Source organism: Bombina bombina, chromosome 2, assembly GCF_027579735.1.
Source record: "Bombina bombina isolate aBomBom1 chromosome 2, aBomBom1.pri, whole genome shotgun sequence".
Lineage (NCBI taxonomy): Eukaryota > Metazoa > Chordata > Amphibia > Anura > Bombinatoridae > Bombina > Bombina bombina.
The window spans coordinates 817,161,513-817,187,936 of NC_069500.1; positions in this window are offsets into that span (position 1 = coordinate 817,161,513).

Consider the following 26,424-nt stretch of genomic DNA (forward strand, 5'->3'; position numbering starts at 1 on the left):
GTTTGTGGTTAGCTTTTGAGACTAAGTATCTAGGTTTTAAATTAAACAAATTAAATTATTTAAATTAAATCATATGTAACTTAGTCTTGACATTTGTACTTTTGTACAAGCAATCCACTCAGTAGAGACTTATTTATTCTTTTTCTTGTTAGTCATAGCAATCATATTTTATAACATTTGATCAAACTATTTACTATTTTGTATTTTGTTGTGTGTTTTCCTGGTATTTGCGCTCAGAAGGCTCCAAAGCTTATATCACTGCTTGTCAGTGGTATATTCTATTTGTATATATATATATATATATATATATATATATATATATATATATATATATATATATATATATATATATATATATATATATATATATATATATATATATATATATATATATATTCTAAATAAGTGTTCATTATCTTGAGAATGATTCCATAGTATAATGCACTCTTGAGATCTCTCTAAATACACACACACATATAGTTTAGAACAAGTCTCAGCCTCTTTCTTTATACACAAATAATCACAAGTGTATTTGTTCTACCCCGGGCACTAGAAGATCTGCTGCCCATGAACCGCACCATATTACCAGTTAATATGATTCTCCCAATTAGGGCCAGGGATGAATGGACAGGTCATGCAGCATCCCCACTAGACAACCAGGAATCACTGATTTGTATAAAATTAAAGGAATATAACAAGATGCCTGAAAACTATTCTTAATTATTTGCTGTTCCCCTTAAATCCTGCTGCCCTAGGTATAGACCTAAATTACCTAGGCCAAATCACACCCTTCATATAATATATACTGCAAACCAGATACACGCCTCTATATTAAAGGGACATGAAACCCAACATTTTCTTTTGTGATTCAGATAGAACATAAAATTTTAAACAACTTTCCAATTTAGTTTTATCAAACAATTTGCTTAATTTGCTTGGTATATTCTTTGTTTAAAAAGCAGCAATGCACAACTGGGAGTTTGCTGAACACATCAAGTAAGCCAATAACAAAAGGCATTTATGCGCAACTACCAATCATCAGCTAGCTCCCAGTAGTGCATTGCTGCTCCTGAGCCAACCTAGGTATCTTTACTACAAAGGATACCAAGAGAACAAAACAAACTTATAATATAAGCATATTAGAAAGTTATTTAAAACTGTATGCTCTATCTGAAATATGATAGAAAAAAAATTGAGTTTCATATCCCTTTACTATGAAGCTGTAGTGCAATGCCTGCATCACAGTTTTGTCCTTAGTATGCTGACACAATGTCATAGGTAAAACAATACATGGCATTATGTTGCATTTAGAATATTGGCATCGGAATGTTGCCACCCTGTTACTGGTGTCATTCCAAATGGTGTAATTTCTGGTTAGTTTAGGATTAATGTTGGGTTTCGGTAAGATTGCGGTTAGGGTTTACCTTTTAAATGCAAGAGCGGGCTTAAACACATTGTGCAATTCTGTGTTAACTAGAATAACTGGGAGACATTTTATATCAAATAACAACAACAACAGCAAAATGACGTTCGTGACATTTTGAAGACAGTGTTTTATCAACATTTCAATAGTAAAACACACCTTTAGCTTAAGACTTAGCTGGGGGCTGTGCCAACCTACGGTTAAGATACCTGCTGAAACTGCAAAAAACACACACTCCCAGCTTATTTGTATACACTGTTTCCTAACCTGTGGTATGGGCACACAAAGTTCTCTCCAACCACAGCTTTATTGTGAAAATTAAACTTCCTGGCCTCTTTTTGTATACAAAGATGCCATAGGGCAGACATATGTAAAAATATTTGACCCTTATTTAGACATGAAAGGGACATTAAACACTAAGGACAAGATTACGGGTGGCACGCTAACAGTTACGCACGAGTGATATCAGGTTTATTACGGCTGTTTGTGCGCAATGGAAGGTTTTACAAGTTGAAAGTAAATGCGTACATGTGAGCAAAATCACGATTTACGTTAGAATGATTACCGCAAACCTCAGAGCTCTTGTTAACTTACGCAAAACGTGTCACAAAACTCATCAAAAATACATTTTACACTCATAACACTATCTAATAAAAAATATTTAAAAATATTGCACAAAGAAGTTAAAAGGGTTCAAAGATATGAGGTCTCAGGTGTGAGAAAAAAAGGCTTCAAAAGGCTTTAACACTATTCAAAATTAAATTACAGGAAAGGAGAGCAAAATAAATAGTTGTGTAGTTGTTTTACTACATGTAATTAAATAATTTATATTAATATCTTGAGGTGTGTAAAGTCCCTTGAAAGAATAATGTAAAGAGATAAACAAATATAGACATCTCACGTGTCTATAGTGCTAGGGATGAAGAGAGGCATTTCACATTAAAATCTCACCTGTATATAGGACAAAAAAGTTTTCCTTAAAAGGGTAGAACATACAATTTTATAGCAACTCAAATTTATATCTATTATCAATTTTGCATTGCAGCTGCTAAGCATACCTAGGTACACTTTATAATATATGATACCAATAGAATAAAACAAAAGTTGCTAATAGAAGTAAATTGTGTGCTCTAGCTGAATTGTGAAATATTTTTTTTTTGTTTCATGTCCCTTTAAAGAGATCAGTATTAAAACTTTAAAACTGTTTTTGCTACCTAAAAATGTGAAGTAAAAGCTCTTTAAATTTAAATTGAATCAAATACAGCAGTATCCTTACTTACTGCTAAAACTCATTGGATGACAGGTACTTCCTATTAATGCTAATATTGGTATTCCCTTGCGATGCTGATTGGCTGTTCGGCACTTCCTGACAATGAGCATGTTTAAAAGCTTCTCTTTCATATCAGTGAGTACAGTGCTACTTTCCATTGTTTTCAGGCAGTGCCATTCGGGAGGTGTGGTGGCACCGAGATACTTTCCAATAAAATCACATTTTGGAAACAGGTAGCAGAACAGTATGTACTTTTGTAAGAGCCACCCCTCATATACAAGACCTGAAAATCCATCCTATTACTGTACAGCTTTTCTTATGCAAATCCCCATGTCCCTTCCTCTATTTACCACCCTCATTATCCTACTAGAGTAGAGCACATGTGACTTAAAGTACCTTAAAACAGGTTGAGATCTATACATATCCTAAAAGGGCTAATTAAGTAAAAATAGTTAGTATAAATTTTTTTTAAAAATTGCTGGCAAATATTTTAAAATAATTTTCAAAAATAAGCAAAATTAGTTACTGTGCTTTCTGGATTAGACTGCCCCCCCATCAGTGTTTAACATCAGAAACACAGGCATTGTATTTTAACTGAGTTCAAATCAGCTTATTTGCTTCTAGGCATGCTCCAGCAGATAATGAGTGCTAAAGTCTTGTATTCTACCATATCAATGGTGGATATAGATGTAACCATAAAAATAATTGTGCGGGGGCGTTAGAGCTATACAATTCAGAAACTTAAAAGAAAGGGTTAATGGCGAGACACTGCAGTATAAATTTGCAGGTAAAGTAATTAAAGTACATATTATTATTACAGTATCTCACAAAAGAAAAAAAACACCCCTCACGTTTTTGTAAATATTTTATTATATCTTTTCATGTGACAACTTTGAAGAAATGACACTTTGCTACAATGTAAAGTAATGAGTGTACAGCCTGTATAACAGTGTAAATTTGCTGTCCCCTCAAAATAACTAAGCACACAGCCATTAATGTCTAAACCGTTGGCAACAAAAGTGAGTACACCCCTAAGGGGAAATGTCCAAATTGGGCCCAATTAGCCATTTTCCCTCCCCGGTGTCATGTGACTCGTTAGTGTTACAAGGTCTCAGGTGTGAATGAGAAGCAGGTGTGTTAAATTTGGTGTTATTGCTCTCACACTCTCTCATACTGGTCACTGGAAGTTCAAAATGGCACCTCATGGCAAATAACTCTCTGAGGATCTGAAAAAAAGAATTGTTGCTCTACATAAAGATGGCCTAGACTATAAGAAGACTGCCAAGACCCTGAAACTGAGCTGCAGCACGGTGGGCAAGTCTATACAGTGGTTTCACAGGACAGGTTCCACTCAGAACAGGCCTCACCATGGTCGGCCAAAGAAGTTGAGTGCACATCCTCAGTGTCATATCCAGAGGTTGAGAAATAGACTTATGAGTGCTGCCAGCATTGCTGCAGAGGTTGAAGGGGTGGGGGTCAGCCTGTCAGTGCTTAGACCATACGCCGCACACTGCATCAAATTGGTCTGCATGGCTGACATCCCAGAAGGAAGCCTCTTCTAAAGATGATGCACAAGAAAGCCCACAAACAGTTTACTGAAGACAAGCAGACTAAGGACATGGATTACTGGAACCATGTCCTGTGGTCCGATGAGACCAAGATAAACTTATTTGATTCAGATGGTGTCAAGCATGTGTGGCGGCAACAAGGTGAGGAGTACAAAGACAAGTGTGTCTTGTCTACAGTCAAGCATGGTGGTGGGAGTGTCATGGACTGGGCCTGCATGAATGCTGCCAGAACTGGGGAGCTACAGTTCATTCTGGGAACCATGAATGCCAACATGTACTGTGACATACTGAAGCAGAGCATAATCCCCTCCCTTCGGAAACTATGCCTAAAAAAAACGAAAACTGTTTACATGCCACTGCCTGCACTGATATCATGTGAGTGTGACATGATGCTTCACTAGTGTCTCTGACTACAGGGGTTAGTCTTTCTGTTTTACCCATTGGTGTTTATGTGTGTGTGTGTGTGTGTGTATGTATTTGACTGTGTGTGTATGTTTGTGGAACCAGCAAATTACAGACCTTGTTACTACAGAATGGGGGGAGGGGGTAAACAGTGTCACTATACAGTACCACTATATACAGTACGGAGAGGCTGGACCATGTCACAGACTACTGTGGTCACTTTATAAAGTACTGGGGCGGGTAGGGTCAGGCCAGCCATCTCACCGGCAGATTACAGACTGTGTCACTCTCACTATATACAGTACTGGTGGGTTAAACAGTGTCACTATATACAGTAATAGGGGGTAAGACCATCTCACAGACTGTGGGCACAGGGTACCTCTTTTTGCAGACATGTAATCTGATTGACATTTTTTTCTTTTTAAATGTTAAAAAAAAAAATATGTATCAAATTGACATTTTTTTTTTGGGAGGGGCCTTCTTAGATTCTTGCACCTAGGCCCTGTGGTTTCTAGTTACGCCTCTGACCACAGGGCAGTACTCCAACATGATAACGACCCCAAACACACCTCCAAGACGACCACTGCCTTGCTAAAGAAGCTGATGGTAAAGGTGATGGACTGGATAAGCATGTCTCTAGACCTAAACCCTATTGAGCATCTGTGGGGCATCCTCAAACGGAAAGTGGGGGAGCGCAAGGTTTCTAACATCCACCTGCTCGGTGATGTCGTCATGGAGAAGTGGAAGAGGACTCCAGTGGCAACCTGTGAAGCTCAGGTGAACTCCGTGCCCAAGAGGGTTAAGGCAGTGCTGGAAAATAATGGTGGCCACACAAAATATGGACACTTTGGACCCAATTTGGAAATTTTCACTTAGGGGTGTACTCACTTTTGTTGCCAATGGTTTAGTCATTAATGGCTTTGTGTTGAGTTATTTTGAGGGGACAGCACATTTACACTGTTATACAGGCTGTACACTCACTACTTTACATTGTAGCAAAGTTTCATTTCTTTAGTGTTGTCAAATGAAAATATTTAATAAAATATTTACATAAATGTGAGGGGTGTACTCACTTTTGTGAGATACTGTATATTATGTCCCAACGTATTATGTCCCTTTAAGGGACTACCCTAAAAATATATGGTTGCTAAAACTTTTGAGAATTTGGGGGTACCACACACCCCAGTAACCCCTAGGGCCACCACCACTTACTATGATTTTACATTCAGTCATTTCCTGTGCCCCAGATTCTGCATGCTAATTAATTAGGTAGATAGTAATCCAGGGATGAAAGGGGTTAATTCTACTAATTTCCCCTTCCCCTTTTTGCTACCTAAAGAGTTCTTTGTTTGCTTACCCACTTGTAAATTGCTTCTAGTCACATAGGAAAACAACCCTTACCACATTACTGTTTTGTAACCGCAAACAGTCATTGTCAAGGTTCAGTTAAAGAGGATTTTCTTGTCACCTCAGCAACATTGTCGTACTTCTGTAACAGTGACAGCAAGAAGGGCAGGGAGTGGCTGCTTGTTTAACTGAGAATCTTGCGAGGGAAGCCTGACGCTGCTGCTGGCTACAGGATAACTGAGAATCTCCTTAGATAAATATCAGTAAACACAAGCTTAGATATCTTAAGCATTCAACAATCTGTTCAGTAAAACAAATCTATCATATGGAGATTATTAACTAACAACTGAAAGGATATTTCACAATATAATGAATCAGCTACCCAGGAAATCATAGGAATTAAATGAGCTTTCTTATTTACAAATTCCTTTAATTTTTGGTGCATTTCTCCAAGTGACACACATAAAATACTATTAATCAGAGTATTAGAGCATGTATATATATATATATATATATATATATATATATGTAAACCACTGTCAAGTTCCGCAGCACTGTATTCAGTTCTTTTGGTAACTGAAAAGACTTTAGAAAATAATTAACTACAGGAAAATGTAACTATGTTTGCAAATACACAAATAAATATGTACTAATATATGCATCTACCACTGTATCATAAATCATGTGATTGTCTTTCTTTTTTTTCTAAGACATTCTAATACATTAAAAAAACAATATTTAATTGTTAAATTGCTCAAATTATGTACAGTATATTTAATAACATGAAGTCTGGTTACACATGAATAAATAAATAAGATATATATATAAATATATATATATATATATATATATATATATATATATATATATATATATATATATATATATAAAAGGTTTTAACAGACTTTCACAAAAGTAAAAAATAAATGGCCAATGTGAAAGTAAATCATCACCACAAACTGATTTAATACTAGTTTAGTTTAGTTACTAGTCCACTAAAAGTTAATATAGGTAAACGTGAAATGTTTTACTTGTCTGCTGCAATTTCTTACTCGTCCAGTACTATTGGACTAGTGTGAATTTCAAGCTCTGTATGTGTATGTGAGTGTTAGTGTGTGTGGGTAAGTGTGTGTGAGTGTGTGTTAGTGAGTATTTGAGTTTGTGTGTGAGTGTGTGTGTCAGTGTATGTGTATAAGTTTATGTGTGAGTGTAAATGTGTGAGTGAGTGTTTGAGTGTGTGTGAGTGTGTATGAGTGTGTGGGTGTGCAAGTGTGTGTGAGTAAGTATGTGTGTGTGAGTGCGTATGTGAGTGAGTGATTGTGTGTGTGTATGTGAGTGATTGTGTGTGTGAGTGTGTGATTGAGTGTGTGTGTATGAGTATATAAATACAAATCCATAACTCCTGTAGCTATGTGTTCTAAAAGAATTAGTTGTTAGTTTGATTTTTTTTTAAACTTGTAATGTGTCTATTTTATTTATTTACTTACTCTGTATTATTATTTTTATTTTTTTAATAAAAATGAATCCTTTTTTTATTACATTTATCTTGTTTAGCTAAACTGATGCACAAAAATAAACTTTAGGTAATAATATCCACTGAATAACATATGAAGAGTTGAGGTAAACATAAATGCATCTCCCACCCAAAAAAAAAAACAAAAAAATACAATTTAAAGAGACATGAAACCCACATTTGTCTTTGTGATTCAGTTAGAGCATAATGTTTTAATCAACTTTCCAATAACTTGTTGAAACGCATACCTAGGTAGGCTCAGGAGCTTGGAGTTAGCTGCTGATTGGTGGTTGCTCATGTATACCTCATGTCATTGGCTTACCAATATGACAAGCTAGATCCCAGTTGTGCATTGCTGCTCCTTCAATAAAGGATACCAAGATAATGAAGCAACATTGATAATACAATTACATTAGAAAATTGTATGTTCTATCTGAATCATTAAGATTTTTTTGAGGGGGGTTCATGTCCCTTTAAGTTTTTTTTTTTTTTTTCTGTTACCCATGATCTTATGAAACACAGTGGGCAACATTTACAGCTTCTCTAGTCTCTGTTATTCTTTAGTGAATTAGCCGCTTACAACAACATTGGGACTGGCAAAGCTGGAGAGGCTGGTGAAGTATTTTAATGAATTTAGCAGAGTCAATTTTATGCTAATTAGTCTGTCAGATTAACAGCAACTAAAAAGTGCAGGGAACTGAAGCGTAGAAGTCGACATTCCATAGAGCCATTTTTGAAGAAATTGATTTTTGTGCTTTCTTTAACTTTCCAACATGATCCATCACACTGTCACAGAAACATGAAATATCCACTCCCTTGGGCAACAGGTTAGGAAAGATTTCTCACATACATCCGTGTTGATGACGCTCTTGAAAACATAAACAAGGTCAGGTTACTGAAAACAGGGATTACATCTTACTATGGGGTGTCTGAAAGTGAGGAAGAATGAGGGTGAGACTGAAGGAGGTGAGGCTCTGAGTTTCAACGTCATTGTGAATAAATTTAGAATTTGAATAGTTAGTTAAGAATCACAATAATAGGCAGGGTTATCGGAAATATCTCTGACATCTATGGGCTTGTAGGTAATGCTTACATATGTGTGTGTGTATGTCATGGTATATGCACTCCCTGGAATTTGTAAAGTCAGAAAAGCTTTTACTATAATATATCAGTTGCATAATATACGATTGTACACATTTATATTATCTAATCTACGTATTAGAATAAAAGTTTGTTGACTTTACAAAGTCCAGCAAGTGCATTTTCCATGACATTTGTTTAATTATTAGAATATTGCTCCCAGGTAGAATTAGGATGCTTTTGGTTTTTGGTGAGAGTGTTGAGACCTAAAAACGTTTTATTTATTTATTTTTAAATATTTTTTGTTTGTTTGTTTTGACTATAAAAGCTCATACACTATAAAAGCTCATACACATGTGTTTGTCTGTCATTCTGTCTGCCTCTCTGTCGATATATCTTGCTTAGTAAACAATATATACAGTATATATATATATAGAAACTTCAAAGAAAGAAGAGGCACTCACACGACTTAACAATTTTTTAATTCTATTTGTATTTCATCAATAAAGGTTCAGTCTCAGTCAACATTTCGGTCCTCACAGGGACCTTTGTCAAGACTTTTTCTGAATCCATGTGTGTGATATGTTCAGCGCTGAACATATCACACACACGGATTAAGAAAAAGTTAAGTTTCTAACTATCTACCATAGAGAGCACCCAGGCAATTCACGTATACAGTGAGTGCTTGGATCGCCGAACTATATATATATATATATATATATATATATATATATATATATATATATATATATAGATAGATAGATATTGGAATGTGGCGATTGACCTTTGACCCCTAACACTATAACTACCGTAACCTCTATCTATAACTCCTAGACCTCAGTCTAAAAACCTATTCTTAATCCTATCATTTCAATGATGCCAAAATGACTTGGGTTGTATTAAAATAAAGGTCTAAGGACACATCGCAATTCCAAACCAGAGTTGAGAGAACCTGAATAATGTTATTTATTTTCAAAAAGATGGTGACAATAAAGTCGAAATTGAATAGCTAATAATTTAATTAATTAATAAGATGAAATAATTTTACAATTATTTATTTTTTGTTGCATTTGTGGTAAAATACCTTTGTTTTTTGCTGTAAAAATTATTATTGTCTCACGCTCCCCATAGAGGCTGAAGCTCAGAAATTATATTGTACTTAAAGGGACAGTCTAGGCCAAAATAAACTTTCATGATTCAGATAGAGCATGTAATTTTAAACAATTTTCCAATTTACTTTTATCACCAATTTTGCTTTGTTCTCTTGGTATTCTTAGTTGAAAGCTTAACCTAGGAGGTTCATATGCTAATTTCTTAGACCTTGAAGCCCACCTCTTTCAGATTGCATTTTAACAGTTTTTCACCACTAGAGGGTGTTAGTTCACGTATTTCATATAGATAACACTGTGCTCGTGCACGAGAAGTTATCTGGGAGCAGGCACTGATTGGCTAGACTGCAAGTCTGTCAAAAGAACTGAAAAAAGGGGCAGTTTGCAGAGGCTTAGATACAAGATAATCTCAGAGGTTAAAAGTATATTATTATAACAGTGTTGGTTATGCAAAACTGGGGAATGGGTAATAAAGGGATTATCTATCTTTTAAAACAATAAAAATTCTGGTGTAGACTGTCCCTTAAAGTACAATGTAAATTACCGGACATACTTTATGATTGCCTACATCAGTGTACAACCCATTTACAGTTAGTCCTAACTGGCCACAAACAAGAAAGATAGCATATGTAGATAGTTCAGAAAATGTGCAACATTTTGCAGCTACAGAATTAGCTATTCGACCTCTCTAAGGAGTGTAGGACAATTTAATAGCAAAACCAAGCAAAATAAATTATCAAAGTATATTGCAATGTTGTTTCATTTCATTAAACAATTTATGCTGAACTCAATTTTGAGTTGCATGTCCCTTTAAATACCAGAAAAGTTGTAATAAGAGGGACAGGTAACCCACCTTTTTTCATGATTCAGATAGAACATACAATTTTAAGCAACGTTCCAATTTTATCAAATTTACTTTGTTTTCTTGGTATTCTTTGTTGAAGAAGCTTCAATGCACTGCTTGGAGCTACATGAACACTTTGGGCGAACCAATGACAAGAGACATATCTGTACAGCCACCAATCAGCAGCTAGCTCTTAGTAGTGCATTGCTAAAACTACCTAGGTATGTTTTTCAACAAAGTATACTAAGAGAATAAAGCAAATTAAAGAATAAAAGTAAATTGGAAGGTTGTTTAAAATTGCATCGTCTATCTGAATCATAAAAGTCTAATTATGACCGTACTCATTAAGTTTAAAATTTCATTGCTTATTAATCAATTGCATAGTTCAAATACTGTACACATTTTTAAGGGACAGTAACATTAAAATGAAACTTTCATGATTTAGTTAGATGTTGTATGTAAAACAATTCTGCATCTTTACCATTAGAGGTCAGCATTCTGCTGCAAAAGTACATCTGTTTATGCTTTAAAACCTTAGAAATGCAATCATTCTATCTGAAATGCAACATTATGTCCCCTAGAGCAGTGATTTTTAACCTTTTTTTTTGCCGTGGCACACTTTTTTACATTAAAAAATCCTGTGGCACACCACCATCCCAAAATTTAAAAAAAATCACACATTGTAGCCTAATACAGCATATATATATACACATACACACAAACACACACATACTGTATGCATTGTGCTGTTATGCCATGCCTACAAACTACCCCTGCACTGGGAGTAAAAAACAAGCAAAGTTTAAAAAATATGTCACACTGTTGTCAGTCTGCCGTGGCACACCTGAGGATCTCTCACAGCACACTAGTGTGCCACGGCACACTGGTTGAAAAACACTGCCCTAGAGGTTTGGTATCCATAGCTCATCCTAATTCACTTGTAGGAGTAGGGTTGCAGGTGTCCAGTATTTAACTGGACAAATTAGTATTTCAATGGTTCTCCATTAAAATATATGTTAAGAAATGGATGCTGATTAGGTCTGATATGAACTTTTATGGGCGTACAGTTGTCAGGAGCTTTAGGACCCTGGGTCTGATCTAAGGTGTTATATGGGAACTACATAACAAACAGGAGCTGCAGGGATATGGGGTCTGATCTGAGGTGTTATATGGGAACGTAACAAACAGGAGCTGCAGGGATATGGGGTCTGATCTGAGGTGTTGTATGGGAACATAACAAACAGGAGCTGCAGGGATATGGGTCTGATCTAAGGTGTTATATGGGAACATAACAAACAGGAGCTGCAGGGATATGGGGTCTGATCTGAGGTGTTATATGGGAACATAACAAACAGGAACTGCAGGGATATGGGGTCTGATCTGAGGTGTTATATGGGAAAATAACAAACAGGAGCTGCAGGGATATGGTTCTGATCTGAGGTGTTATATGGGAACATAACAAACAGGAGCTGCAAGGATATGGGGTCTGATCTGAGGTGTTATTTGGGAACATAACAAACAGGAGCTGCAGGGATATGGGTCTGATCTGAGGTGTTATATAGGAACATAACAAACAGGAGCTGCAGGGATATGAGTTCTGATCTGAGGTGTTATATGGGAACATAACAAACAGGAGCTGCAGGGATATGGGTCTGATCTGAGGTGTTATATGGGAACATAACAAACAGGAGCTGCAGGGATATGGGTCTGATCTGAGGTGTTATATGGGAACATAACAAACAGGAGCTGCAGGGATATGGGGTCTAATCTGAGGTGATATAAGGGAACATAACAAACAGGAGCTGCAGGGATATGGGTCTGATCTAAGGTGTTATATGGGAACATAACAAACAGGAGCTGCAGGGATATGGGGTCTGATCTGAGGTGTTATATGGGAACATAACAAACGGGAGCTGCAGGGATATGGGGTCTGATCTGAGGTGTTATATGGGAACATAACAAACAGGAGCTGCAGGGATATGGGTCTGATCTAAGGTGTTATATGGGAACATAACAAACAGGAGCTGCAGGGATATGGGTCTGATCTGAGGTGTTATATGGGAACATAACAAACAGGAGCTGCAGGGATATGGGTCTGATCTGAGGTGTTATATGAGAACATAACAAACAGGAGCTGCAGGGATATGGGTCTGATCTGAGGTGTTATATGGGAACATAACAAACAGGAGCTGCAGGGATATGGGTCTGATCTGAGGTGTTATATGAGAACATAACAAACAGGAACTGCAGGGACACGGGTCTCATCTGAGGTGTTATATGGGAACATAACAAACAGGCACTGCAGGGATATGGTTCTGATCTGAGGTGTTATATGGGAACATAACAAACAGGAACTGCAGGGATATGGTTCTGATCTGAGGTGTTATATGGGAACATAACAAACAGGAGCTGCAGGGATATGGGTCTGATCTGAGGTGTTATATGGGAACATAACAAACAGGAGCTGCAGGGATATGGGTCTGATCTGAGGTGTTATATGGGAACATAACAAACAGGAGCTGCAGGGATATGGGGTCTGATCTGAGGTGTTATATGGGAACATAACAAACAGGAGCTGCAGGGATATGGGGTCTGATCTGAGGTGTTATATGGGAACATAACAAACAGGAGCTGCAGGGATATGGTTCTGATCTGAGGTGTTATATGGGAACATAACAAACAGGAGCTGCAGGGATATGGGTCTGATCTGAGGTGTTATATGGGAACATAACAAACAGGAACTGCAGGGACACGGGTCTGATCTGAGGTGTTATATGGGAACATAACAAACAGGCACTGCAGGGATATGGGTCTGATCTGAGGTGTTATATGGGAACATAACAAACAGGAGCTGCAGGGATATGGGTCTGATCTGAGGTGTTATATGGGAACATAACAAACAGGAACTGCAGGGATATGGTTCTGATCTGAGGTGTTATATGGGAACATAACAAACAGGAACTGCAGGGATATGGTTCTGATCTGAGGTGTTATATGGGAACATAACAAACAGGAACTGCAGGGATATGGTTCTGATCTGAGGTGTTATATGGGAACATAACAAACAGGAACTGCAGGGATATGGTTCTGATCTGAGGTGTTATATGGGAACATAACAGACAGGAACTGCAGGGATATGGTTCTGATCTGAGGTGTTATATGGGAACATAACAAACAGGAGCTGCAGGGATATGGGTCTGATCTGAGGTGTTATATGGGAACATAACAAACAGGAGCTGCAGGGATATGGGTCTGATCTGAGGTGTTATATGGGAACATAACAAACAGGAGCTGCAGGGATATGAGTCTGATCTAAGGTGTTATATGGGAACATAACAAACAGGAGCTGCAGGGATATGGGGTCTGATCTGAGGTGTTATAAGGGAACATAACAAACAGGAGCTGCAGGGATATGGGTCTGATCTAAGGTGTTATATGGGAACATAACAAACAGGAGCTGCAGGGATATGGGGTCTGATCTGAGGTGTTATATGGGAACATAACAAACAGGAGCTGCAGGGATATGGTTCTGATCTGAGGTGTTATATGGGAACATAACAAACAGGAGCTGCAGGGATATGGGTCTGATCTGAGGTGTTATATGGGAACATAACAAACAGGAACTGCAGGGACACGGGTCTGATCTGAGGTGTTATATGGGAACATAACAAACAGGCACTGCAGGGATATGGTTCTGATCTGAGGTGTTATATGGGAACATAACAAACAGGAACTGCAGGGATATGGTTCTGATCTGAGGTGTTATATGGGGACATAACAAACAGGAGCTGCAGGGATATGGGTCTGATCTGAGGTGTTATATGGGAACATAACAAACAGGAACTGCAGGGATATGGTTCTGATCTGAGGTGTTATATGGGAACATAACAAACAGGAACTGCAGGGATATGGGTTCTGATCTGAGGTGTTATATGGGAACAAAACAAACAGGAACTGCAGGGATATGGTTCTGATCTGAGGTGTTATATGGGAACATAACAAACAGGAGCTGCAGGGATATGGGTCTGATCTGAGGTGTTATATGGGAACATAACAAACAGGAGCTGCAGGGATATGAGTCTGATCTAAGGTGTTATATGGGAACATAACAAAAAGGAGCTGCAGGGATATGGGGTCTGATCTGAGGTGTTATAAGGGAACATAACAAACAGGAGCTGCAGGGATATGGGTCTGATCTAAGGTGTTATATGGGAACATAACAAACAGGAGCTGCAGGGATATGGGTCTGATCTGAGGTGTTATATGGGAACATAACAAACAGGAGCTGCAGGGATATGGGTCTGATCTGAGGTGTTATATGAGAACATAACAAACAGGAGCTGCAGGGATATGGGTCTGATCTGAGGTGTTATATGGGAACATAACAAACAGGAGCTGCAGGGATATGGGTCTGATCTGAGGTGTTATATGAGAACATAACAAACAGGAACTGCAGGGACACGGGTCTCATCTGAGGTGTTATATGGGAACATAACAAACAGGCACTGCAGGGATATGGTTCTGATCTGAGGTGTTATATTGGAACATAACAAACAGGAACTGCAGGGATATGGTTCTGATCTGAGGTGTTATATGGGAACATAACAAACAGGAGCTGCAGGGATATGGGTCTGATCTGAGGTGTTATATGGGAACATAACAAACAGGAGCTGCAGGGATATGGGTCTGATCTAAGGTGTTATATGGGAACATAACAAACAGGAGCTGCAGGGATATGGGGTCTGATCTGAGGTGTTATATGGGAACATAACAAACAGGAGCTGCAGGGATATGGGGTCTGATCTGAGGTGTTATATGGGAACATAACAAACAGGAGCTGCAGGGATATGGTTCTGATCTGAGGTGTTATATGGGAACATAACAAACAGGAGCTGCAGGGATAAGGGTCTGATCTGAGGTGTTATATGGGAACATAACAAACAGGAACTGCAGGGACACGGGTCTGATCTGAGGTGTTATATGGGAACATAACAAACAGGAGCTGCAGGGATATGGGTCTGATCTGAGGTGTTATATGGGAACATAACAAACAGGAACTGCAGGGATATGGGTCTGATCTGAGGTGTTATATGGGAACATAACAAACAGGAACTGCAGGGATATGGTTCTGATCTGAGGTGTTATATGGGAACATAACAAACAGGAACTGCAGGGATATGGTTCTGATCTGAGGTTTTATATGGGAACATAACAAACAGGAACTGCAGGGATATGGTTCTGATCTGAGGTGTTATATGGGAACATAACAAACAGGAACTGCAGGGATATGGTTCTGATCTGAGGTGTTATATGGGAACATAACAAACAGGAGCTGCAGGGATATGGGTCTGATCTGAGGTGTTATATGGGAACATAACAAACAGGAACTGCAGGGATATGGTTCTGATCTGAGGTGTTATATGGGAACATAACTATCAGGAACTGCAGGGATATGGTTCTGATCTGAGGTGTTATATGGGAACATAACAAACAGGAGCTGCAGGGATATGGGTCTGATCTGAGGTGTTATATGGGAACATAACAAACAGGAACTGCAGGGATATGGTTCTGATCTGAGGTGTTATATGGGAACATAACAAACAGGAACTGCAGGGATATGGTTCTGATCTGAGGTGTTATATGGGAACATAACAAACAGGAACTGCAGGGATATGGGTCTGATCTAAGGTGTTATATGGGAACATAACAAACAGGAGCTGCAGGGATATGGGGTCTGATCTGAGGTGTTATATGGGAACATAACAAACAGGAGCTGCAGGGATATGGGTCTGATCTGAGGTGTTATATGGGAACATAGCAAACAGGAACTGCAGGGATATGGTTCTGATCTGAGGTGTTATATGGGAACATAACAATCAGGAACTGCAGGGATATGGTTCTGATCTGAGGTGTTATATGGGAACATAACAAACAGGAGCTGCAGGGATATGGGTCTGATCTGAGGTGTTATATGGGAACATAACAAACAGGAACTGCAGGGATATGGTTCTGATCTGAGGTGTTATATGGGAACATAACAAACAGGAACTGCAGGGATATGGTTCTGATCTGAGGTGTTATATGGGAACATAACAAACAGGAACTGCAGGGATATGGTTCTGATCTGAGGTGTTATATGGGAACATAACAAACAGGAACTGCAGGGATATGGTTCTGATCTGAGGTGTTATATGGGAACATAACAGACAGGAACTGCAGGGATATGGTTCTGATCTGAGGTGTTATATGGGAACATAACAAACAGGAGCTGCAGGGATATGGGTCTGATCTGAGGTGTTGTATGGGAACATAACAAACAGGAGCTGCAGGGATATGGGTCTGATCTGATGTGTTATATGGGAACATAAAAAACAGGAGCTGCAGGGATAGGAGTCTGATCTAAGGTGTTATATGGGAACATAACAAACAGGAGCTGCAGGGATATGGGGTCTGATCTGAGGTGTTATAAGGGAACATAACAAACAGGAGCTGCAGGGATATGGGTCTGATCTAAGGTGTTATATGGGAACATAACAAACAGGAGCTGCAGGGATATGGGGTCTGATCTGAGGTGTTATATGGGAACATAACAAACAGGAGCTGCAGGGATATGGTTCTGATCTGAGGTGTTATATGGGAACATAACAAACAGGAGCTGCAGGGATATGGGTCTGATCTGAGGTGTTATATGGGAACATAACAAACAGGAACTGCAGGGACACGGGTCTGATCTGAGGTGTTATATGGGAACATAACAAACAGGCACTGCAGGGATATGGTTCTGATCTGAGGTGTTATATGGGAACATAACAAACAGGAACTGCAGGGATATGGTTCTGATCTGAGGTGTTATATGGGGACATAACAAACAGGAGCTGCAGGGATATGGGTCTGATCTGAGGTGTTATATGGGAACATAACAAACAGGAACTGCAGGGATATGGTTCTGATCTGAGGTGTTATATGGGAACATAACAAACAGGATCTGCAGGGATATGGGTTCTGATCTGAGGTGTTATATGGGAACATAACAAACAGGAACTGCAGGGATATGGTTCTGATCTGAGGTGTTATATGGGAACATAACAAACAGGAGCTGCAGGGATATGGGTCTGATCTGAGGTGTTATATGGGAACATAACAAACAGGAGCTGCAGGGATATGAGTCTGATCTAAGGTGTTATATGGGAACATAACAAACAGGAGCTGCAGGGATATGGGGTCTGATCTGAGGTGTTATAAGGGAACATAACAAACAGGAGCTGCAGGGATATGGGTCTGATCTAAGGTGTTATATGGGAACATAACAAACAGGAGCGGCAGGGATATGGGGTCTGATCTGAGGTGTTATATGGGAACATAACAAACAGGAGCTGCAGGGATATGGTTCTGATCTGAGGTGTTATATGGGAACATAACAAACAGGAGCTGCAGGGATATGGGTCTGATCTGAGGTGTTATATGGGAACATAACAAACAGGAACTGCAGGGACACGGGTCTGATCTGAGGTGTTATATGGGAACATAACAAACAGGCACTGCAGGGATATGGTTCTGATCTGAGGTGTTATATGGGAACATAACAAACTGGAACTGCAGGGATATGGTTCTGATCTGAGGTGTTATATGGGGACATAACAAACAGGAGCTGCAGGGATATGGGTCTGATCTGAGGTGTTATATGGGAACATAACAAACAGGAACTGCAGGGATATGGTTCTGATCTGAGGTGTTATATGGGAACATAACAAACAGGAACTGCAGGGATATGGTTCTGATCTGAGGTGTTATATGGGAACATAACAAACAGGAACTGCAGGGATATGGTTCTGATCTGAGGTGTTATATGGGAACATAACAAACAGGAACTGCAGGGATATGGGTTCTGATCTGAGGTGTTATATGGGAACATAACAAACAGGAGCTGCAGGGATATGGGTCTGATCTGAGGTGTTATATGGGAACATAACAAACAGGAACTGCATGGATATGGTTCTGATCTGAGGTGTTATATGGGAACATAACAAACAGGAACTGCAGGGATATGGTTCTGATCTGAGGTGTTATATGGGAACATAACAAACAGGAACTGCAGGGATATGGTTCTGATCTGAGGTATTATATGGGAACATAACAAACAGGAACTGCAGGGATATGGTTCTGATCTGAGGTGTTATATGGGAACATAACAGACAGGAACTGCAGGGATATGGTTCTGATCTGAGGTGTTATATGGGAATATAACAAACAGGAGCTGCAGGGATATGGGTCTGATCTGAGGTGTTATATGGGAACATAACAAACAGGAGCTGCAGGGATATGGGGTCTGATCTGAGGTGTTATATGGGAACATAACAAACAGGCACTGCAGGGATATGGTTCTGATCTGAGGTGTTATATGGGAACATAACAAACAGGAACTGCAGGGATATGGTTCTGATCTGAGGTGTTATATGGGAACATAACAAACAGGAGCTGCAGGGATATGGGTCTGATCTGAGGTGTTATATGGGAACATAACAAACAGGAGCTGCAGGGATATGAGTCTGATCTAAGGTGTTATATGGGAACATAACAAACAGGAGCTGCAGGGATATGGGGTCTGATCTGAGGTGTTATAAGGGAACGTAACAAACAGGAGCTGCAGGGATATGGGTCTGATCTAAGGTGTTATATGGGAACATAACAAACAGGAGCTGCAGGGATATGGGGTCTGATCTGAGGTGTTATATGGGAACATAACAAACAGGAGCTTCAGGGATATGGTTCTGATCTGAGGTGTTATATGGGAACATAACAAACAGGAGCTGCAGGGATATGGGTCTGATCTGAGGTGTTATATGGGAACATAACAAACAGGAACTGCAGGGACACGGGTCTGATCTGAGGTGTTATATGGGAACATAACAAACAGGCACTGCAGGGATATGGTTTCTGATCTGAGGTGTTATATGGGAACATAACAAACAGGAACTGCAGGGATATGGTTCTGATCTGAGGTGTTATATGGGGACATAACAAACTGGAGCTGCAGGGATATGGGTCTGATCTGAGGTGTTATATGGGAACATAACAAACAGGAACTGCAGGGATATGGTTCTGATCTGAGGTGTTATATGGGAACATAACAAACAGGAACTGCAGGGATATGGTTCTGATCTGAGGTGTTATATGGGAACATAACAAACAGGAACTGCAGGGATATGGTTCTGATCTGAGGTGTTATATGGGAACATAACAAACAGGAACTGCAGGGATATGGGTTCTGATCTGAGGTGTTATATGGGAACATAACAAACAGGAACTGCAGGGATATGGTTCTGATCTGAGGTGTTATATGGGAACATAACAAACAGGAGCTGCAGGGATATGGGTCTGATCTGAGGTGTTATATAGGAACATAACAAACAGGAGCTGCAGGGATATGAGTTCTGATCTGAGGTGTTATATGGGAACATAACAAACAGGAGCTGCAGGGATATGGGTCTGATCTGAGGTGTTATATGGGAACATAACAAACAGGAGCTGCAGGGATATGGGTCTGATCTGAGGTGTTATATGGGAACATAACAAACAGGAGCTGCAGGGATATGGGGTCTAATCTGAGGTGATATAAGGGAACATAACAAACAGGAGCTGCAGGGATATGGGTCTGATCTAAGGTGTTATATGGGAACATAACAAACAGGAGCTGCAGGGATATGGGGTCTGATCTGAGGTGTTATATGGGAACATAACAAACGGGAGCTGCAGGGATATGGGGTCTGATCTGAGGTGTTATATGGGAACATAACAAACAGGAGCTGCAGGGATATGGGTCTGATCTAAGGTGTTATATGGGAACATAACAAACAGGAGCTGCAGGGATATGGGTCTGATCGGAGGTGTTATATGGGAACATAACAAACAGGAGCTGCAGGGATATGGGTCTGATCTGAGGTGTTATATGAGAACATAACAAACAGGAGCTGCAGGGATATGGGTCTGATCTGAGGTGTTATATGGGAACATAACAAACAGGAGCTGCAGGGATATGGGTCTGATCTGAGGTGTTATATGAGAACATAACAAACAGGAACTGCAGGGACACGGGTCTCATCTGAGGTGTTATATGGGAACATAATAAACAGGCACTGCAGGGATATGGTTCTGATCTGAGGTGTTATATGGGAACATAACAAACAGGAACTGCAGGGATATGGTTCTGATCTGAGGTGTTATATGGGAACATAACAAACAGGAGCTGCAGGGATATGGGTCTGATCTGAGGTGTTATATGGGAACATAACAAACAGGAGCTGCAGGGATATGGGTCTGATCTAAGGTGTTATATGGGAACATAACAAACAGGAGCTGCAGGGATATGGGGTCTGATCTGAGGTGTTATATGGGAACATAACAAACAGGAGCTGCAGGGATATGGGGTCTGATCTGAGGTGTTATATGGGAACATAACAAACAGGAGCTGCAGGGATATGGTTCTGATTTGAGGTGTTATATGGGAACATAACAAACAGGAGCTGCAGGGATAAGGGTCTGATCTGAGGTGTTATATGGGAACATAACAAACAGGAACTGCAGGGACACGGGTCTGATCTGAGGTGTTATATGGGAACATAACAAACAGGCACTAAAGGGATATGGGTCTGATCTGAGGTGTTATATGGGAACATAACAAACAGGAGCTGCAGGGATATGGGTCTGATCTGAGGTGTTATATGGGAACATAACAAACAGGAACTGCAGGGATATGGTTCTGATCTGAGGTGTTATATGGGAACATAACAAACAGGAACTGCAGGAATATGGTTCTGATCTGAGGTGTTATATGGGAACATAACAAACAGGAACTGCAGGGATATGGTTCTGATCTGAGGTGTTATATGGGAACATAACAAACAGGAACTGCAGGGATATGGTTCTGATCTGAGGTGTTATATGGGAACATAACAGACAGGAACTGCAGGGATATGGTTCTGATCTGAGGTGTTATATGGGAACATAACAAACAGGAACTGCAGGGATATGGTTCTGATCTGAGGTGTTATATGGGAACATAACAAACAGGAACTGCAGGGATATGGGTTCTGATCTGAGGTGTTATATGGGAACATAACAAACAGGAACTGCAGGGATATGGTTCTGATCTGAGGTGTTATATGGGAACATAACAAACAGGAGCTGCAGGGATATGGGTCTGATCTGAGGTGTTATATAGGAACATAACAAACAGGAGCTGCAGGGATATGAGTTCTGATCTGAGGTGTTATATGGGAACATAACAAACAGGAGCTGCAGGGATATGGGTCTGATCTGAGGTGTTATATGGGAACATAACAAACAGGAGCTGCAGGGATATGGGTCTGATCTGAGGTGTTATATGGGAACATAACAAACAGGAGCTGCAGGGATATGGGGTCTTATCTGAGGTGATATAAGGGAACATAACAAACAGGAGCTGCAGGGATATGGGTCTGATCTAAGGTGTTATATGGGAACATAACAAACAGGAGCTGCAGGGATATGGGGGTCTGATCTGAGGTGTTATATGGGAACATAACAAACGGGAGCTGCAGGGATATGGGGTCTGATCTGAGGTGTTATATGGGAACATAACAAACAGGAGCTGCAGGGATATGGGTCTGATCTAAGGTGTTATATGGGAACATAACAAACAGGAGCTGCAGGGATATGGGTCTGATCGGAGGTGTTATATGGGAACATAACAAACAGGAGCTGCAGGGATATGGGTCTGATCTGAGGTGTTATATGAGAACATAACAAACAGGAGCTGCAGGGATATGGGTCTGATCTGAGGTGTTATATGGGAACATAACAAACAGGAGCTGCAGGGATATGGGTCTGATCTGAGGTGTTATATGAGAACATAACAAACAGGAACTGCAGGGACACGGGTCTCATCTGAGGTGTTATATGGGAACATAACAAACAGGCACTGCAGGGATATGGTTCTGATCTGAGGTGTTATATGGGAACATAACAAACAGGAACTGCAGGGATATGGTTCTGATCTGAGGTGTTATATGGGAACATAACAAACAGGAGCTGCAGGGATATGGGTCTGATCTGAGGTGTTATATGGGAACATAACAAACAGGAGCTGCAGGGATATGGGTCTGATCTAAGGTGTTATATGGGAACATAACAAACAGGAGCTGCAGGGATATGGGGTCTGATCTGAGGTGTTATATGGGAACATAACAAACAGGAGCTGCAGGGATATGGGGTCTGATCTGAGGTGTTATATGGGAACATAACAAACAGGAGCTGCAGGGATATGGTTCTGATCTGAGGTGTTATATGGGAACATAACAAACAGGAGCTGCAGGGATAAGGGTCTGATCTGAGGTGTTATATGGGAACATAACAAACAGGAACTGCAGGGACACGGGTCTGATCTGAGGTGTTATATGGGAACATAACAAACAGGCACTGCAGGGATATGGGTCTGATCTGAGGTGTTATATGGGAACATAACAAACAGGAGCTGCAGGGATATGGGTCTGATCTGAGGTGTTATATGGGAACATAACAAACAGGAACTGCAGGGATATGGTTCTGATCTGAGGTGTTATATGGGAACATAACAAACAGGAACTGCAGGGATATGGTTCTGATCTGAGGTGTTATATGGGAACATAACAAACAGGAACTGCAGGGATATGGTTCTGATCTGAGGTGTTATATGGGAACATAACAAACAGGAACTGCAGGGATATGGTTCTGATCTGAGGTGTTATATGGGAACATAACAGACAGGAACTGCAGGGATATGGTTCTGATCTGAGGTGTTATATGGGAACATAACAAACAGGAGCTGCAGGGATATGGGTCTGATCTGAGGTGTTATATGGGAACATAACAAACAGGAGCTGCAGGGATATGGGTCTGATCTGAGGTGTTATATGGGAACATAACAAACAGGAGCTGCAGGGATATGAGTCTGATCTAAGGTGTTATATGGGAACATAACAAACAGGAGCTGCAGGGATATGGGGTCTGATCTGAGTTGTAATAAGGGAACATAACAAACAGGAGCTGCAGGGATATGGGTCTGATCTAAGGTGTTATATGGGAACATAACAAACAGGAGCTGCAGGGATATGGGGTCTGATCTGAGGTGTTATATGGGAACATAACAAACAGGAGCTGCAGGGATATGGTTCTGATCTGAGGTGTTATATGGGAACATAACAAACAGGAGCTGCAGGGATATGGGTCTGATCTGAGGTGTTATATGGGAACATAACAAACAGGAACTGCAGGGACACGGGTCTGATCTGAGGTGTTATATGGGAACATAACAAACAGGCACTGCAGGGATATGGTTCTGATCTGAGGTGTTATATGGGAACATAACAAACAGGAACTGCAGGGATATGGTTCTGATCTGAGGTGTTATATGGGGACATAACAAACAGGAGCTGCAGGGATATGGGTCTGATCTGAGGTGTTATATGGGAACATAACAAACAGGAACTGCAGGGATATGGTTCTGATCTGAGGTGTTATATGGGAACATAACAAACAGGAACTGCAGGGATATGGGTTCTGATCTGAGGTGTTATATGGGAACAAAACAAACAGGAACTGCAGGGATATGGTTCTGATCTGAGGTGTTATATGGGAACATAACAAACAGGAGCTGCAGGGATATGGGTCTGATCTGAGGTGTTATATGGGAACATAACAAACAGGAGCTGCAGGGATATGGGGTCTGATCTGAGGTGTTATAAGGGAACATAACAAACAGGAGCTGCAGGGATATGGGTCTGATCTAAGGTGTTATATGGGAACATAACAAACAGGAGCTGCAGGGATATGGGGTCTGATCTGAGGTGTTATATGGGAACATAACAAACAGGAGCTGCAGGGATATGGTTCTGATCTGAGGTGTTATATGGGAACATAACAAACAGGAGCTGCAGGGATATGGGTCTGATCTGAGGTGTTATATGGGAACATAACAAACAGGAACTGCAGGGACACGGGTCTGATCTGAGGTGTTATATGGGAACATAACAAACAGGCACTGCAGGGATATGGTTCTGATCTGAGGTGTTATATGGGAACATAACAAACAGGAACTGCAGGGATATGGTTCTGATCTGAGGTGTTATATGGGGGACATAACAAACAGGAGCTGCAGGGATATGGGTCTGATCTGAGGTGTTATATGGGAACATAACAAACAGGAACTGCAGGGATATGGTTCTGATCTGAGGTGTTATATGGGAACATAACAAACAGGAACTGCAGGGATATGGGTTCTGATCTGAGGTGTTATATGGGAACAAAACAAACAGGAACTGCAGGGATATGGTTCTGATCTGAGGTGTTATATGGGAACATAACAAACAGGAGCTGCAGGGATATGGGTCTGATCTGAGGTGTTATATGGGAACATAACAAACAGGAGCTGCAGGGATATGAGTCTGATCTAAGGTGTTATATGGGAACATAACAAAAAGGAGCTGCAGGGATATGGGGTCTGATCTGAGGTGTTATAAGGGAACATAACAAACAGGAGCTGCAGGGATATGGGTCTGATCTAAGGTGTTATATGGGAACATAACAAACAGGAGCTGCAGGGATATGGGTCTGATCTGAGGTGTTATATGGGAACATAACAAACAGGAGCTGCAGGGATATGGGTCTGATCTGAGGTGTTATATGAGAACATAACAAACAGGAGCTGCAGGGATATGGGTCTGATCTGAGGTGTTATATGGGAACATAACAAACAGGAGCTGCAGGGATATGGGTCTGATCTGAGGTGTTATATGAGAACATAACAAACAGGAACTGCAGGGACACGGGTCTCATCTGAGGTGTTATATGGGAACATAACAAACAGGCACTGCAGGGATATGGTTCTGATCTGAGGTGTTATATTGGAACATAACAAACAGGAACTGCAGGGATATGGTTCTGATCTGAGGTGTTATATGGGAACATAACAAACAGGAGCTGCAGGGATATGGGTCTGATCTGAGGTGTTATATGGGAACATAACAAACAGGAGCTGCAGGGATATGGGTCTGATCTAAGGTGTTATATGGGAACATAACAAACAGGAGCTGCAGGGATATGGGGTCTGATCTGAGGTGTTATATGGGAACATAACAAACAGGAGCTGCAGGGATATGGGGTCTGATCTGAGGTGTTATATGGGAACATAACAAACAGGAGCTGCAGGGATATGGTTCTGATCTGAGGTGTTATATGGGAACATAACAAACAGGAGCTGCAGGGATAAGGGTCTGATCTGAGGTGTTATATGGGAACATAACAAACAGGAACTGCAGGGACACGGGTCTGATCTGAGGTGTTATATGGGAACATAACAAACAGGAGCTGCAGGGATATGGGTCTGATCTGAGGTGTTATATGGGAACATAACAAACAGGAACTGCAGGGATATGGGTCTGATCTGAGGTGTTATATGGGAACATAACAAACAGGAACTGCAGGGATATGGTTCTGATCTGAGGTGTTATATGGGAACATAACAAACAGGAACTGCAGGGATATGGTTCTGATCTGAGGTTTTATATGGGAACATAACAAACAGGAACTGCAGGGATATGGTTCTGATCTGAGGTGTTATATGGGAACATAACAAACAGGAACTGCAGGGATATGGTTCTGATCTGAGGTGTTATATGGGAACATAACAAACAGGAGCTGCAGGGATATGGGTCTGATCTGAGGTGTTATATGGGAACATAACAAACAGGAACTGCAGGGATATGGTTCTGATCTGAGGTGTTATATGGGAACATAACAATCAGGAACTGCAGGGATATGGTTCTGATCTGAGGTGTTATATGGGAACATAACAAAC